Here is a 15107-nt window from a genome sequence, read left to right on the forward strand (position 1 = left end):
CCGCCTATCCCCCAGCCCCGCTGATGTCACCCACTCCTCACCCTCACGTCATCAGACACGTCATCTGCCACCCTGCCTCTGTACCATCCATCGTGTCTGCCATGTCACTGCCAACTCGGCCTCCGTACCCCTGCTACCCGATAAAGATGACGTCAGGCGCCCGGGGTGATCGTTGCCCCCCCTCCAAAACCACTATCACCCAAAGGCGGTGCGGGGGCCAAACCGCTTACTTCCTATCCCCCAGCCCCGTTGATGTCACCCACTCCTCACCCTCACGTCATCCGCCACCCTGCCTCTGTACCATCCGTCGTGTCCGCCATGTCACTGCCAACTCGGCCTCCGTACCCCCGCTACCCGATAAAGATGACGTCATGCTGATTTCACCCGACCAAAGCGCGCCAAAAACCCGCCAAAACCAATTTTTTGTTAAAAAGCCGTTAAACATCGTTTTTCGTCCATTTCTCTTTGTTTCTTCTGCGTGGCCTTTGCATGGTTTTTATGGTCAAAACTCCATTTCCACCAAACAGTTCGCCATCCAATGAAATTTCGCTCCACAGCTTGGCCCCTCAACTCGGTCTACAGTCCACATTTTGCACAGAGCACCCATAAAACATGTATTTACCCCAAATTCTACTCCTAAACCCTGTTTTTCCAAATTTTTCTGTAAAAACTGCCCGTATAACCAAAATTTGAATTAAAAATACAGTGTTGCCTACAAACCTCTGCATTATAGTCACTGTTTTACCCATTTTTTCCAAAGAAATTCCGTGAACTTTGTCTCCCCCTGCGAGTTCGCCCATTTAGCTAAAATTCAAGCCCATTTCGACCTGCAATTCCCGCAGAAAGCCCCAAAAACTGATATTTTACCCATTGTTGCTGTGAAAGCCCAAATTCCAAATTAATTTTTTTTTTTACAAAAGATTGAAAATGGAACCTCTAGTGGCCCTCAATGTTTCCCCCTTGAATGCACCACACAAGGAGCTGGAATGGTTACCCTTAGCTGATAGGGACTTCCAAATACAAGACTTAATGGGTATCAAAGACCATCTGCAAACATTTTGTGAAATTAGAAACAGCTACCTAAACAAGACTGATCTCTATGGCATATGGGAGTCCAATCTGCCCATATATTATCTACCATCAGTCAATGTATTTCCAGATATAATCCGCCTGTGTTGTGCTAACTATGAGCCTACTCAAAGAGCAGTCATGTCCCCAAATGGAATTGTCCTGTTCTATATCACTCCTGACTCAATCAATGAGATGTTGCATTTCAAGCCTAATCGGCCTCTGGCTCCTCTGTCTATGAAGTATTTGCTGGACCAAGGCTCAAAACTATCCTCAGAAGAAATAGGCTGAATTTCCAAGTTATTCATGAACCTAGACTCCCAGCCTAGAGACTCACCTCCTTTTCACCAGGTCTATTTCAATGAAGTTGGGAGAACTGTTATTGACATGATATCCTATGTCCTGGGTTTTAGAACAAGTGAGTATGTTGATGAAACTATTCTAGCTCTGATGTCTATATTTATTCTAGGACACCCTCCTACCATCAAGTTTGACTTTGCTACCTTCATTAGCAACAAAATCCTTGAACAATTCATGAGCCTAAACAGAGAAGGGGTTTTCAAGTATACAACATATATATATCATCTGTTCTTATACTATCAAATAGATAGTTTTCAGTTCCCTGTCAAGAAATTGGATGCAAAAGGAGAAAGGAGATCTGTCATATTTTGGACCCCAGTCTTCCATATAGTCCATAAGTCTCCTTATACTTATTGTGAGTTCATTGATCTATTCATATATCCAGTCTCATCTTTGCTGATGAGAAGTCTCCCTCCCAGACTCTCAGCTGAAATGTAGAAAATCTTGCATCTGTCCAAAAGCTATAAAATAGGTGACTGGTACTTTTACCAAAATCACACAGAGATCAGAATTTATGGTTGTGAATTGTGCCCCTACAAGCTTCCAAAGTATGTGCCTATGAGATTGTTTGCCCTTGAATACTTTAGGCAACTTATTAACTCAGATTTTACTCATTTTTATGAGGCCAAGAAAAAGGCTCAGCTGAAGCTAAGAAACCAACTAGGCCCCCTCATTATTAACAAAAAGGAAGGGTGGAAAGATGCTGAAAAGATATTAGGTGAGCAGCTCAAACTAAAAAGGAGTTTTTGGTGGGTACCCTACGACCCAAATAGATTCATCCATGATAGAAAGACAAAATATAGGCTATCAGGCTATGATCATTTTAGAATCCTTGATATAGAACAGTATGCTAATCAAGATGAATGGGTAGAGGGCACATTGGTAGAACAGATTACTGAGGAACAAAAAATGGAACAGGCAATGAAATACCTTGAAAAAACTCTTGACCTAGACTCTTTTGGACAAGTCTCATTCAAATTGCCTCAACACATTGGAACGAGCACATCATCTGCTACAATTGCACAACAAACTGCCCAAGAAAATACTCCTCCTGCAGGCACATCCAAAGGCAAAGAAGTGATGCATTTAGAACAACAAGAAATCACAGATCAGCCAACATCATCACAGCAGCAAGGCCAAGGGCAAATTCCTCCTGCCCAGACCAATGCACCAGAGATACCAGCATTGCAGACTCCTCTCAATGAGGAGAAGGGCCAAAAAAGGGACCGGGAAGAGGCCACACCCATAAGTGGGCCAGCAGAACAGCCAGAAGCAAAGAGACAGAGATTAGATCCACTACCTGAAGAAGAAGTTATAGAGGAGACCATTGAAAGTCCCATAAGTGAAAGGGCAGCCAGCCCACTAACTTCCCCAGTGATAGAATCACCTACCAGTTCTCATGGACAACAATTTGGAAAACAGCCTAGTATGGAAATTTCATCAGCACGGCCACAAAGCAAACAAATTTATGATATTAAGAGGCCATTCATGGAGATCAAAGCACAAAATGAGCCAATAAGAATGCAGTTTTACAATCAGTTCCTCAAAATGACTCCTGCCAAACAACAGAGATTGATGTCTACATATGATATCAAGGAAGGGAAATTGATCTTGAGTCATTTCAAGCCCAAAGTGCAGCAGCCACAGTCAGTTGCCGATTATATCAGAACAAATCTAGAAGTTCTTGCCAAAGAAATTCACCCTTTGGACCAGGTTGAGTTACACAGGCAAACCGGTGAAATGGTCTATTCCACTCTGGCAAACAAAGCCATACAAGCTCAGCAATTGCAGAATTCATTAAACAATACATCTGACCAATTAGAGTTGGAAAAGGCATCCTCTTTGGCCAAGGACAACAGGATAAAGTCCTTGGAAGAAATCATCATTGAGCTGGGACATAATCCCAAGGATCCTAAGGCAATAAAAGCACTAATAAAGAAAAAGGAGGATGACATAGCCACCCTCAAGAAGCAGTTAAAACTGCCAATTATTATGCATCCACAGACCACAGAGACAGTGAAAGAAAATGAAGAAGAAGACATGATGGAATTGTTGATAAAAATGAATCAAAGGCTAAGTAAAACAAAGCAGGCTTTGGAGAAAGCATTGCAGGAAAAACAGGGAGAGTTGACCTCTCAGCCATCTCAAACAGCCCCAATAGCTACAATTGCTCCTCCTACAGCAACAAAAGTAGTCCCTCCCACTGCCCCAGCATCCACAGCAGGTACATCAGTCACAGACACGGCGGCAGCAGCAACAACAATAGTACCAGGTACCAGCATGAGCATGGAAAAGATGATGAAGGAGATAAAAAAATTAGAACTCCAAATGGCAGAGTTAAAGGAAGCCAAAGAAAAGTTGGCCAAGTTAGAGGTAAGCTATGATAAATCTAAAATAACTGTGGCTGAAAAAACAAGAGAAGGCCTTGGAAAATAAGGTAAAATCCTTGGAGAAAGATCTTACTCTTCATAAAACTCTGTCAGAAATCAAAACAATTTTATGGACTAAAATTGGCCAGTCCATCACTGATCAATGGAGATCAATACAAACTATCCATGAGCAAATTGAATTGATAGAAATAGCCCAAGTGGAGATCCAAAAGGTCATATCATTATTGAGAAACATGCCCGAACAGGCCAATACAATAGACTAATTCATTTTTTGAATACTCATACCAGAGAACAACTAGCAGCTCTAGATATCAGGGACAGGACAGGTACCATTTTGACAATTAAAAAGGTGCTGACTATGAAAAATTTTGTACAAAATCTGGAGAGAAAGTGCCAAGAGATGCAGACAGAAATAAATGCCTTTACAGAGAAGTTTACAGTCTTGCAGAGCAAAGGTTTACCCAGCTTATTAACCAGTAATTAGAGGCTGTTGACACATGAACAATATGCTCACAGGGTGAATACATATGTTGCCAATCAGATCACAGCATCATCAAGCACTTCAGAGGACATAGTACCTCCCTTTGGACAAATCTTATATGACAAGTTGTAAAATATGTTCTATATTGAGCATGAAATGACACATCTTTTTGAAGTACAACCCAATTTCTACGGGTATACTGAAGCTCATGAAATATTGATAAAACTACAAAGACACCAGTTGCCAACAAACCAATGGTGGCAGAGCATGTTAGAGATTTTACCTATGTAGTTTTAATTCTCCTTTTGATTATCTACATTGAATCAAATTCAATGCACGTGCCACCTATCATAAAAATGAAAACAGCGAGGAAAGAATTCACGCCAAAACGCATTAAAGGGGAATCAGACACAGATGAAAGGGTCGGGACAGCAACGCAGGAATGCAAACTAAAGAGACAGCTACCAACCGACTTGTTGAGTTGAAAAGTCAAATATATCAGACCACATAAGGCAGCCAGTACAGCGGAAATTACTCCTACATTCATTGCGCTCTGTTTTCAATGTCATTTACTTCCTCTGAAGAAGTAAATGGATAAAGTTATTGCTTGATATTTTCTCAATGAGATATTTTGTAACTCTTTTTGTATAAATACCTCCTCTATATATGTATTACTGTTGGTTGGTGAATATCATTTTGGACCTGCGTTGTACATTTTGAGAACTCTTCTGAATAAAGATTGTTGGAATGCTTTGCTGATGAACTTTCTGGTTATGGAATTAATGGCAGAAGCCCATGTTGCAGAATTCTTGGATTACCTCATGGATCAATAAGTTTTCTAACTCGTGTTTTATTGTTTCTAAGTTTTATATATCATCCAAGTATCATGTTCTAAATTGCATGAAAAAAGAATGGCCCAGAATTTACTTTACTGTACTCTGCATTCAATTCCTGTCAATTTTTATGTTTTCTTCAGGACTAGCATAGGCAGGAATTCTTGATTGCTCCTGTCTCCCTGGTCCTTAGACTCTGAATATAATTAAGGAATTCTTAACTGCTCCTTGGTAATATTCATTCATTTTCCCTCTGTTAGCATAATGAAATATCCTTAATTGCATTTCATTCCCTGACTCCATTTCATCTTATTCCAGCTTGAAAATTGTTTCATGGTTAATCATCTTGCTTTGTAGTTCCTCCTTTTGCCAAAGAAACCATACCCAGAAGTTTATTTTGATTCGACTCCATTAACCCAATGGTCTGAACTTCTCATACTTTGCAACCTTGCTCTATTGAATGTCACCATCCAAACATCAAACAACTATCTACACTTCATAACTAGCCTAACATATAGCAAAATAAAGCTAAATCATAAAGAGAGAGCCCTCTCTAGCTGCAAATTAGCTAGAATTTGCATCTAAAAGACTGGTTAGTGGTTACCTCGGCCGTATTCCCTTTTCTCAGATTTTGGGGAACAACCTGAGTGATAACATAATCTTAGAATCTTCATTTGTAATCTTAGAGTTGGTTTGTATATCATGATGGAGATTTTGAAATAAAGAATCATACTTTGATTTTGTTACTTCTACATTTGAGTCTCCTTTGAAGTAGTGTGCTTGTGGAGTTATGGAGGGCCCCCATGGCCTCACTTGCATGCTTATTTTAGGTATAATTTAATTTATGTTTTTATTTCATTTAAGCTTTTAAGTTCTTGTTAGATATTCTAATTGTTGGAAGAGATCTTGTCGAATGTGTTCTTGTAAGGGAACCAATAGATCTCAGACAAATTATAAATCTTTCTAGACCTATAGGTGGTACTTCTAAGCTTACCTTCCCGAGTTGACATTAATTGAACTTTGATTTGCATCCGCATTTTAGACCAAACATTTTGGCGCCGTTGGGTCCTCCTTGAGCTTTGATTTCTGTCCTCCTTGAGCTCTTAGTATTGCTAGTTTTTTCCAAGAAACCGTCACAATTTCTTTTTCTCTTATTTGTCATAACTAAATGAAATCGTAGCATAATCATCTGATCATTTTCAATACTCCCTTGGGTATCCATGCAAGCAACAATGATAGATCTAGAATAGCTTTAAGGTTTGCTTTAACCAAAATTAGGCACCCTATTGTGGATAGCCACGAATTACACCAAGTATTTAGCTTTTTCTCTACCTTGGTTATTAACCATTGCCAATCACCCTTTTTATATATACTAGATTTTAAATGAAATCCTAAGTACTTCAAAACTACATCTATTTCAACCACATATTAGGGAAATAATTGAGTGATACCCTCTCAAAAATACCCCAAAATGATATCATCAATTTAGCTATCATCTTCAGGCTTGTGACCATGCTAAAAATATCAATTATTTCTTTGAGATTTTCAACCACTCTTCTAGAGCCTTCAAGAAAAATAGGCATATCATCAATAAAGAGAAAGTGGGTGACATAATAGGAGTTACCAACACTTATCCTTTTGAAACAATTGTTTCCAATGGCCTCTTTTAGTGATCTAATTAGAACTTTTGCAATCAGACGTAATAACCTGAAGCCCATGATAATGGGAATCCCTGTTTAAGTCATCTTTCTTTCTTGAAGAAGGGAAATGTTTCACCAATTATAACGATAGAAAAAAGAAACAAAATTGATATAATTCATTGTTCAAGCAATTAAAAGAGGACAAAAACTCAGATGTATAAGTACTAGCTTTATAGAGTCAACTCACCCATTCATATTCTTTTAGTAATTCCACTTTTACTACCATAGATCCTAAGCCCCTTTTCTTGATAGAATGTAATTATTCTTTCTCAACCCCCATTATGTCATGTATTTTCCTCCCCTCCAAAAATTCAAATTCTTTAGCAAATATTTGTTGAGACAAGATCCCTTTCAACCTTCTAGTAATAACATTTGATATGATTTTATAGTGATATTGGTTGGAAATTTTCAAAGAAAGTCAAATTATCACTCTTGATGATTAGGGCTATGAATGTTATGTTGAAGGAAGCTAGAGTTTTTCCAATGGTTCTTGATGACTCAACCAATCTCCTTAAATCATCTTCAATAAAATCATAACACCCTAGAAATAATTTCACTGACAACTCATTCAAACCTAGGATTTTATCATTTTAAAAGATTTGAAATATCATATGTAAATCCCCTTACAGTTTCCTTCATAAAAGCCTGATTGTCTTCTAGATTGATGAAACTTGGAAGGAAATTTGATAATATAACAACCTTAGTAATTTTAGCTCAATTGTCATCGTTAAATAATTATTGGCAGTACTTAACAACATCTTCTACCATATCATTAAAACTGGTCACCTATGATCCATCCTTCTTCTCAAACTTCCATACAAATTTTATGTTGTTCTTGCAATTGGTGTATTTATCAAAAAATTAGCGTTCTTATCACTCACCTTGAACCAAATAGCCTTACTTGTAATTATCCATTCTTTCTTTTTGTCTAGAAGAATTTGTTTGTTTTTATCTTCAAGATGTTTTAATTGTGTTTTCTAATTCTTTAAATTATAACCAAATCCCTCACTATCATAACAAGATACTAATGCTTCCTTCATTTGCTTCAAAGTTTTATCATTCCTCTATTTTTTTTCCTATCTTTTGACCATATCACTATCACTTGCTTTACTCTTTGTAGATTATGTTGAAATTGAATAGGGTCTAATTATCTCATAGAAGCACCAAAGTGTTCCCAAATTTATTTTATCATGTTTAAAAATTCTTCTTCTTTTAACCATTTTGGATTTGTCTTAAAATGACTAGATAGTTTTCCCCAAGTTGGAGCCACTTCCAACAATATTGGACAATGATTTGAGTCCCACCTTTTGGACACATTGCTAAATTCTTATGACTTATTCAAGGAAAGCTTCTAAGATCAAAAAATGATCCAACATTTTTGTAATGAGGGCCTCTCATTTTCTCTTACTTCTCCAAGTAAGAGTTAATGTTGTGGGTTCAATGTTCAAAAGCCCCACATCCCCCAATTTGTTTTTAAACTAACTAGATAGCCAATTAACTTGGGAAATTGGTTTCCATACATTTATGCCCTCGTAGTGAAATTTAAGCCCCTCAAAACCACAACCAAACCTTTTTGAATCCATTACCAACTGAAAATTGTATCCCATTATTCCAATCTTTTCCCATGTGGGATCCATAAATGTTCAAACGAATGGTTTTTTTTCCCCAAGGTGTAGAGAAAATAATGATGTCCCCAAACCTTATGAGAAATAACACAAATTACTATAGTAAGAGGATCATTTTTTTCCCATCCTATAATGTTCCTCCTTAAATTACCCAATTCATCAATAAATTGAATTCCTAGCTTCCTAAAAGATTTGAAAGGTCATGTGCAATTTTCTCCTTGTTTGTCATAATTCTAGGAAAAAAATGATCAATTGATTAATAACCTCTATTAATATTTTTTAGGGATATTTTATTTTTTAGGAATTTGTCAATCTTTAATAACTCAAAGTCAAGAAAACATTTTTGAAACAATGTTGGGTAGTTTTCTCTAAGAACCTCGAACAACAACAATTGTTGTCCACTTTTAACTTCAAAATTTGCTTTTTCATGAGCCAAATATATATAGGATTTATGTCCTCTCTAATATGCTTTTGAATCCTTTTCTTCTAAACATCCCAAACCCCATTCTACCCCACTTGGAAAAATTTACTAACCTCTATCTCTTAGCTTAAGATTGTATGTGGTAACCTCTAAAGATTGAGCATCGCATTGGGCTCCTAGGTCCCCTTGTGTTGGAAATAATACTGAGAGGGGGGGTGAATCAGTATTATCAGATCAATAAAACTTTTTCAATTTCATACTCAGAAACATATACGCTACTTCAGTTAAGTGAACCAGCGTGTACACGCTACTGTGTCTAAAGCAACCAGCGTATAACCAGAAAACTTATGATTCAGTTAGCTTATCTTCAGTAAATGTATCAGGACATTATTAATAGTAAACAGGTGCAGTATAACAGAACAGATCATCACATAAAAGCCACACACATGAACACCATGATATAAGGTGGAAACCCAATGTGGGTGAAAACCACCTGCTGCAAGTCGTCTCTATCTTTCTTTAATAAAAACTTCAGTTTACAATCTTTTGTACTAGTGCAGCCTTATACCAGTACGCAGGCTACAACCTGCAGAAGGCTACAACCTTCTCTCGTTTTCCAGACTCTTCTGAAAGGGAGCTCCAACCCCCTTTGCTCTTGTACTAGCCAAGATACTAGTACGTAGGTGCTGGCCTACAATCTTCTTTCCTTCAGGTACCACTTTTCATACATTTTCAGACTGGATATTCCTGAAGCACAATCTGAAGACCATAATTCATCAATTTTCATAACAGATCATTGAAGCACAAAACAACCAATACTAGCATCATCAATCTTTGAATCGCTGAACCACTGAAACCCTGTCAACACCCAGTCACCAGAACACAGAGCAGACTACAGAACTCTGCAATAACAGTCAGACCCAACTGCAACCCCAAAAATTAAACTTCAAAAGATATACGCTACTTCAATGAGACCAACCCGCGTATACACGCGCTTTTACCAAAGACAACCTGCGTACAGATCTAAAAATAATTTCTCATAACTTGCAGCTGTACCAGACATCAGTCATACCCAGAACATAACATTGCGTCAGTATGCAGATCTAAAAATACGCATAATCAACCATATACCGATAGTTCATTTCAAGCCATTTGATCCCGATCTATCCTTAGATCTAGTCTTCCATCACCCGGTGTGATCTCTCCTTAGCTTAGATCAAGCAACCCAGAACCTGCATACTAGATCTCTTTCTTTATCAGATATTCAAGACTTTCTCAATGCACTTGTCTAATGATCTTCTTCTCCTTTTATAGTCTTAGGCCTTGCTCAATACCACAGGCCAAAACCATAGTAATCCAATACCAACAACTTCAAAACTAGGGATCAACACGCCTGTTGAGATAACTTGGTCAAAAACATAGGCTCAAGTACCGAGGACTAACTACCACGGACCAAAAGAAAGCTTCTCGACATGTACGCCCTTTTCTGTTCATGAAACTGCGTGTATACGCGACTTCGTATATAGAGAAACTACGTATCCGCGACTTAGTATATAGCGTACCAGCGTGTATACGCAACTTGGGCTTAATGAACCTGCGTATATGGAATTTCTCTTCATTCTTGTAGTCTGGACTGAGATCTGTCATCTAAGAGAGTTTCCATCAAGGACAACACCTGTATCGTAGCGCCACACATGTGCCAAAATGCCAACAATCTCCCCCTTTGGACTTGATGGCAACCCCAAGATCCTTAGAATCATTCTCCCCCTTTGTCATCAAGGGCAAAGGGCTGTGCTCCCCCTGAGTACATGTTGATATCTCTGCTTGGCTGTGCTGAATCATGCTCCCCCTGACAGTAGGCAGGATCTGCAAAAGATGTTCTTCAAAAAGAACCAAGATTTATACACCATAAGGGACCTTCCTATCACCAAAAGACTCAATACATACATCCATACTCCCAACCAAGAGGGGACACATCAAAAACAACCAATTATATTACATCATTCATCCCAGGCATAGTGGGGAAACCAACATAGGCCGTTACATGACCTTGACACCATAAAAGAGATATCACAAAAGAGATACATGACATAGAGACAACAAATCTAGACCAAGACTTATGAAAGTCACCAGCAGCATCTGATAAACATCTTTTATATCAGCAACCAAGATTTCCTTCTCAGCTCCTTCTCCTGAAACCAACAACAGTTGTGAACTAGGACCAAAAGCATCTAAATGCCAACAATGCTTTATGAGACTTTAAGCTGCTCCCCCTGAACCTGTGCCTGCTGCACCCCCTGAAACTGTGCCTGAAGAATTTTGGCATACCCATCTCAGACCTTCTCCAACCAGAGTCTGCCCTTGCTGTTCAGAACTCCATATACGCTATTTCTCCTGCATAAAATGGCGTATGTATGCGGATATACTTTCTACAACACGCGTACACCATACACGCGACTTTCCCTGCATAAATCGGCGTATATACGCGGATATCCCTTACGCAACTAGCGTATACCAACTTTTCTGTAGAACAGACAAGCTTCAACAGCAGGATGAAGCATCAACTACTCCCAACTTTTGTCTGAGATATTCAAAAGTTTCCCTGGGCAGTGGTTTTGTGAGAATATCAGCAACTTGTTCCTTAGAAGGAACATACTCCAACTTGACCTTCTGCTCAAGCACTTGTTCCCGAAGAAAATGGTACTTGATTGGTATGTGCTTGGTCTTTGAGTGCATGACTGGATTCTTTGAAATGCTGATTGCACTTGTATTATCACATAAGATAGAGACTGGTGGAGTGCAAGTGATTTGAAAATCCTGCAAGGTCTGCATCATCCAAAGAAGTTGTGTGCAACAAGATGCCGCAGCCACATATTCTGCTTCAGCTGTAGATAAGGCAATCGAGCTCTGTTTCTTGCTGAACCAAGATACTAATCTGGAGCCCATAAAGAATGCACCACCACTTGTGCTTTTCCTGTCATCCACGCTTCCGGCCCAATCTGCATCTGTATAAGCATGAAGTGTGAGATCTGTATCTCTAGGATACCATAAGCCATAATTTTGTGTCCCTTGAAGATATTTGAAGATTCTCTTCACTGCCTGAAGATGAGTTTCCTTTGGATTTGCCTGAAATCTTCCTACTATTCCGACTGCATGCATGATGTCTGGTCGGGTTCCTGTCAAATAAAGCAAACTCCCAATCATGGATCTATAAGTTGGTTGATGAACTGTTGTTGATTCATCATTCGCACTGAGGCTGCATCCTGTAACCATGGGTGTACATACTGGCTTTGAATCTTCCATGCCATACTTCTTCAAGATCTGCTTGAGGTACTTGGTTTGAGACAAGAAGATACCTCCTTCATTTTGTTGGATTTGCAATCCAAGAAAGTATGTCAATTCTCCAAGTAGTGACATTTCGAAATCCTTCTGCATAACCAAGGCAAAGTTTTGACTCATAGTCTCTTCATTGCTGCCAAAGATAATATCATCTACATAAACAACAAGTATTAGCAATTTGTTATTTTCAACTTTTATATAGAGATTGCTATCTGCTGATCCTTTTGAAAAGCCTTGTTGGTGAAGATATTTGTCCAACCGATAGTACCAAGCCCTTGGAGCTTGTTTGAGACCATAGAGAGCCTTTTTCAATCTGCATACAAGGTTTGGATCATTCCCAAGAATGAAATCATCTGGCTGCTCAATATATACTTCTTCTTCTAAGTCTCCATTCAGAAAGGCTGATTTCACGTCCATTTGAAATACCTTGAAGTTTTGGAAGCTTGAGAGAGCAAGGAACATTCGGATGGCCTCAAGTCTTGCAACAAGAGCAAAGGTCTCTTCAAAATCTATTCCTTCTTGCTGCGCATACCCTTTACAAACAAGTCTGGCCTTGTTTCTAATTACTTCTCCATTTTCATTCAATTTATTTTTGAAGACCCATTTTGTCCCTATGACATTTTTATCTTTTGGTCTAGGAACCAATTCCCAAGTGTTTTTCTTTTCGATCTGTTCAAGTTCTTCATCCATTGCTTTGACCCAGCATTCATCTTTGCATGCCTCTTTCACATTTTGTGGTTCAGTGGAAGAGAGTAATGCCAAATAGCTTGAAGCTTCTGCAATTCTTCTTCTTGTTTGTACTCCTGCTTCTTTCTGCCCCACAATCTGAGATTCTGGATGATTCTTTTGAACATATCTGGATGGAGTCTTCTCTTCTATTCTTGTCTGCTCCTCTTCTTCTTCTTGAGGTTCTTCTTCTTCATCATTCTGCCTTTGAGGGTAGCCTTCATCTTCTTCAATGTCTTCATGATGAACTTGCCTAGGAATGTATCCCTTCTCATCAACCACTACATCAATGCTGTCAACAATTCTGCCAAGTCTTTTATTGTAGCACTTGTATGCTTTGCTATGTGGAGAATAACCAAGAAGAATGCCTTCATCTGCTCTTGGTTCAAGTTTGCCAAGTTGCTCATCAGTATTCTTAATATAACATTTGCTCCCAAAGATTTTGAAGTGCTTCACCGAAGGAGTCTTACCACACCAGAGCTCATGAGGGGTTTGAGTGCTATTTACTCGAACATTTGTTTTGTTGAGAATAATGACCGCAGCATGTGCAGCTTCACCCCAGAAAGTTGCGGGAGTACCAGATTCATCAAGCATAGCACGAGCCATTTGTTGGACTGTTCTGTTCATTCTTTCCACAACTCCATTTTGCTGAGGAGTTCTAGCTGTAGAGAATTCTCTTCTTATCCCATGTTCTTCACAAAAATCGAAAAATTCATTCGAGGTAAACTCCCCACCTCTGTCAGATCTGAGGCACTTAATTTTGTGTCCTGATTCATTTTCAGCCAATGCTTTGAAGGATTTGAATTTTTCGAATGCTTCATCTTTGTGCTTCATAAGTCCTAACCAGACAAACCTAGAGAAATCGTCAATGAATAATATCAAATATTCTTCTCCTCGAGGTGTTCTTTTTCTGAATGGACCACATGTATCTGTATGTACTAGCTCAAGAGGCATGCTAGCTGATCCTTCCTTCTCAGGAAAATTAGTTCTGGTTTGTTTTCCAAACTGACATGATTTGCATATGGTGTTGTCTGGAATTTTGATATCTGGAAGATCACGAACTGCCTGATATTTGCATGCTTTCCTTATTTGTGGAAAGCTTAGATGCCCTAACCTCCGATGCCATAGCCAATGTTCATCATCCTTGCTCAAATAGCATTGTTGTTGTCTTTCTTCAAATATGTATAGATTATTTGGAGTCCTTCTTCCCTTGATCACTGTTTTACCTGTATCAAGATCACGAACACAACATCCATTTGATCTAAATATTACCTCTGTTCCTTGATCGCACATCTGAATGACACTCAAAAGATTATGCTTCAATCCATCAACATACAGAACATTTCCTACTTTGACCTTCTCTTTCAATGGAGCAACGCCTTTTCCTTTTATGGCTGCAGAGATATCGTTTCCAAAAGAGACTTTCTTTCCCTTTTCTAATGCGGTATATGATTCAAGTTTTTCTTTGTCCCCTGTCATATGCTTAGAACATCCACTGTCAATGTACCATAGACTTTCTTGACCTTCTGCATAAAAGGCTATCCCACATCTTTCTGGTTGCGGTTCCTTTATTCTCCATGTTCTGACATTTGAGTTTTGTTCCTTCTGAGTTGTCTTCCAGAACCTGCTCCTGCATTCAGAGTCTTCATGACCAAAGTTATTACAAATAGAGCATTCAACTTCATTTTCAAGAACCGAAAAGTTGTTATAAGTCCTTTTCATGGTTCCAGTCATACTCCTTTGCTTTTGAGCTTCTCTAGTCATGATTGTCTTGTAGGCAACACATTGAGCTGCTTTGTGACCGAAGTTATGGCAAGAAAAACATTGGCCATTAAAGAAACTTCTGCGATAATCAGATCTATCATCCAACCGATTGTAGCTTCTATTCACATTCATTCTTGGGGCAAATTGGGAAGATTTTACCTGTGGTTGATTGTAGCTTCTGTTTGTCCTTAAGGCAGTTTGTCCCCGAATTTCTTGATGGTCTTTATTTGTTCTTGAGGTAAACTGTCCCTGATTCACCTGATGACTTTTATTTGGCCTTTGCTCACTTCTCCTTGCTGCATCAAGATAACTTTTAGAGGTAGAGGCTTGAGATGTTTCTCCATTATATCCCAGACCTGTCTTGATCAGAGGAGATCGCTGCACATTGATAATCTCATCC

Source organism: Pinus tabuliformis, chromosome 4_1 (genome assembly GCF_031772625.1).
Source record: "Pinus tabuliformis cultivar Carrire ecotype Pingquan chromosome 4_1, CPIR1, whole genome shotgun sequence".
Lineage (NCBI taxonomy): Eukaryota > Viridiplantae > Streptophyta > Pinopsida > Pinales > Pinaceae > Pinus > Pinus tabuliformis.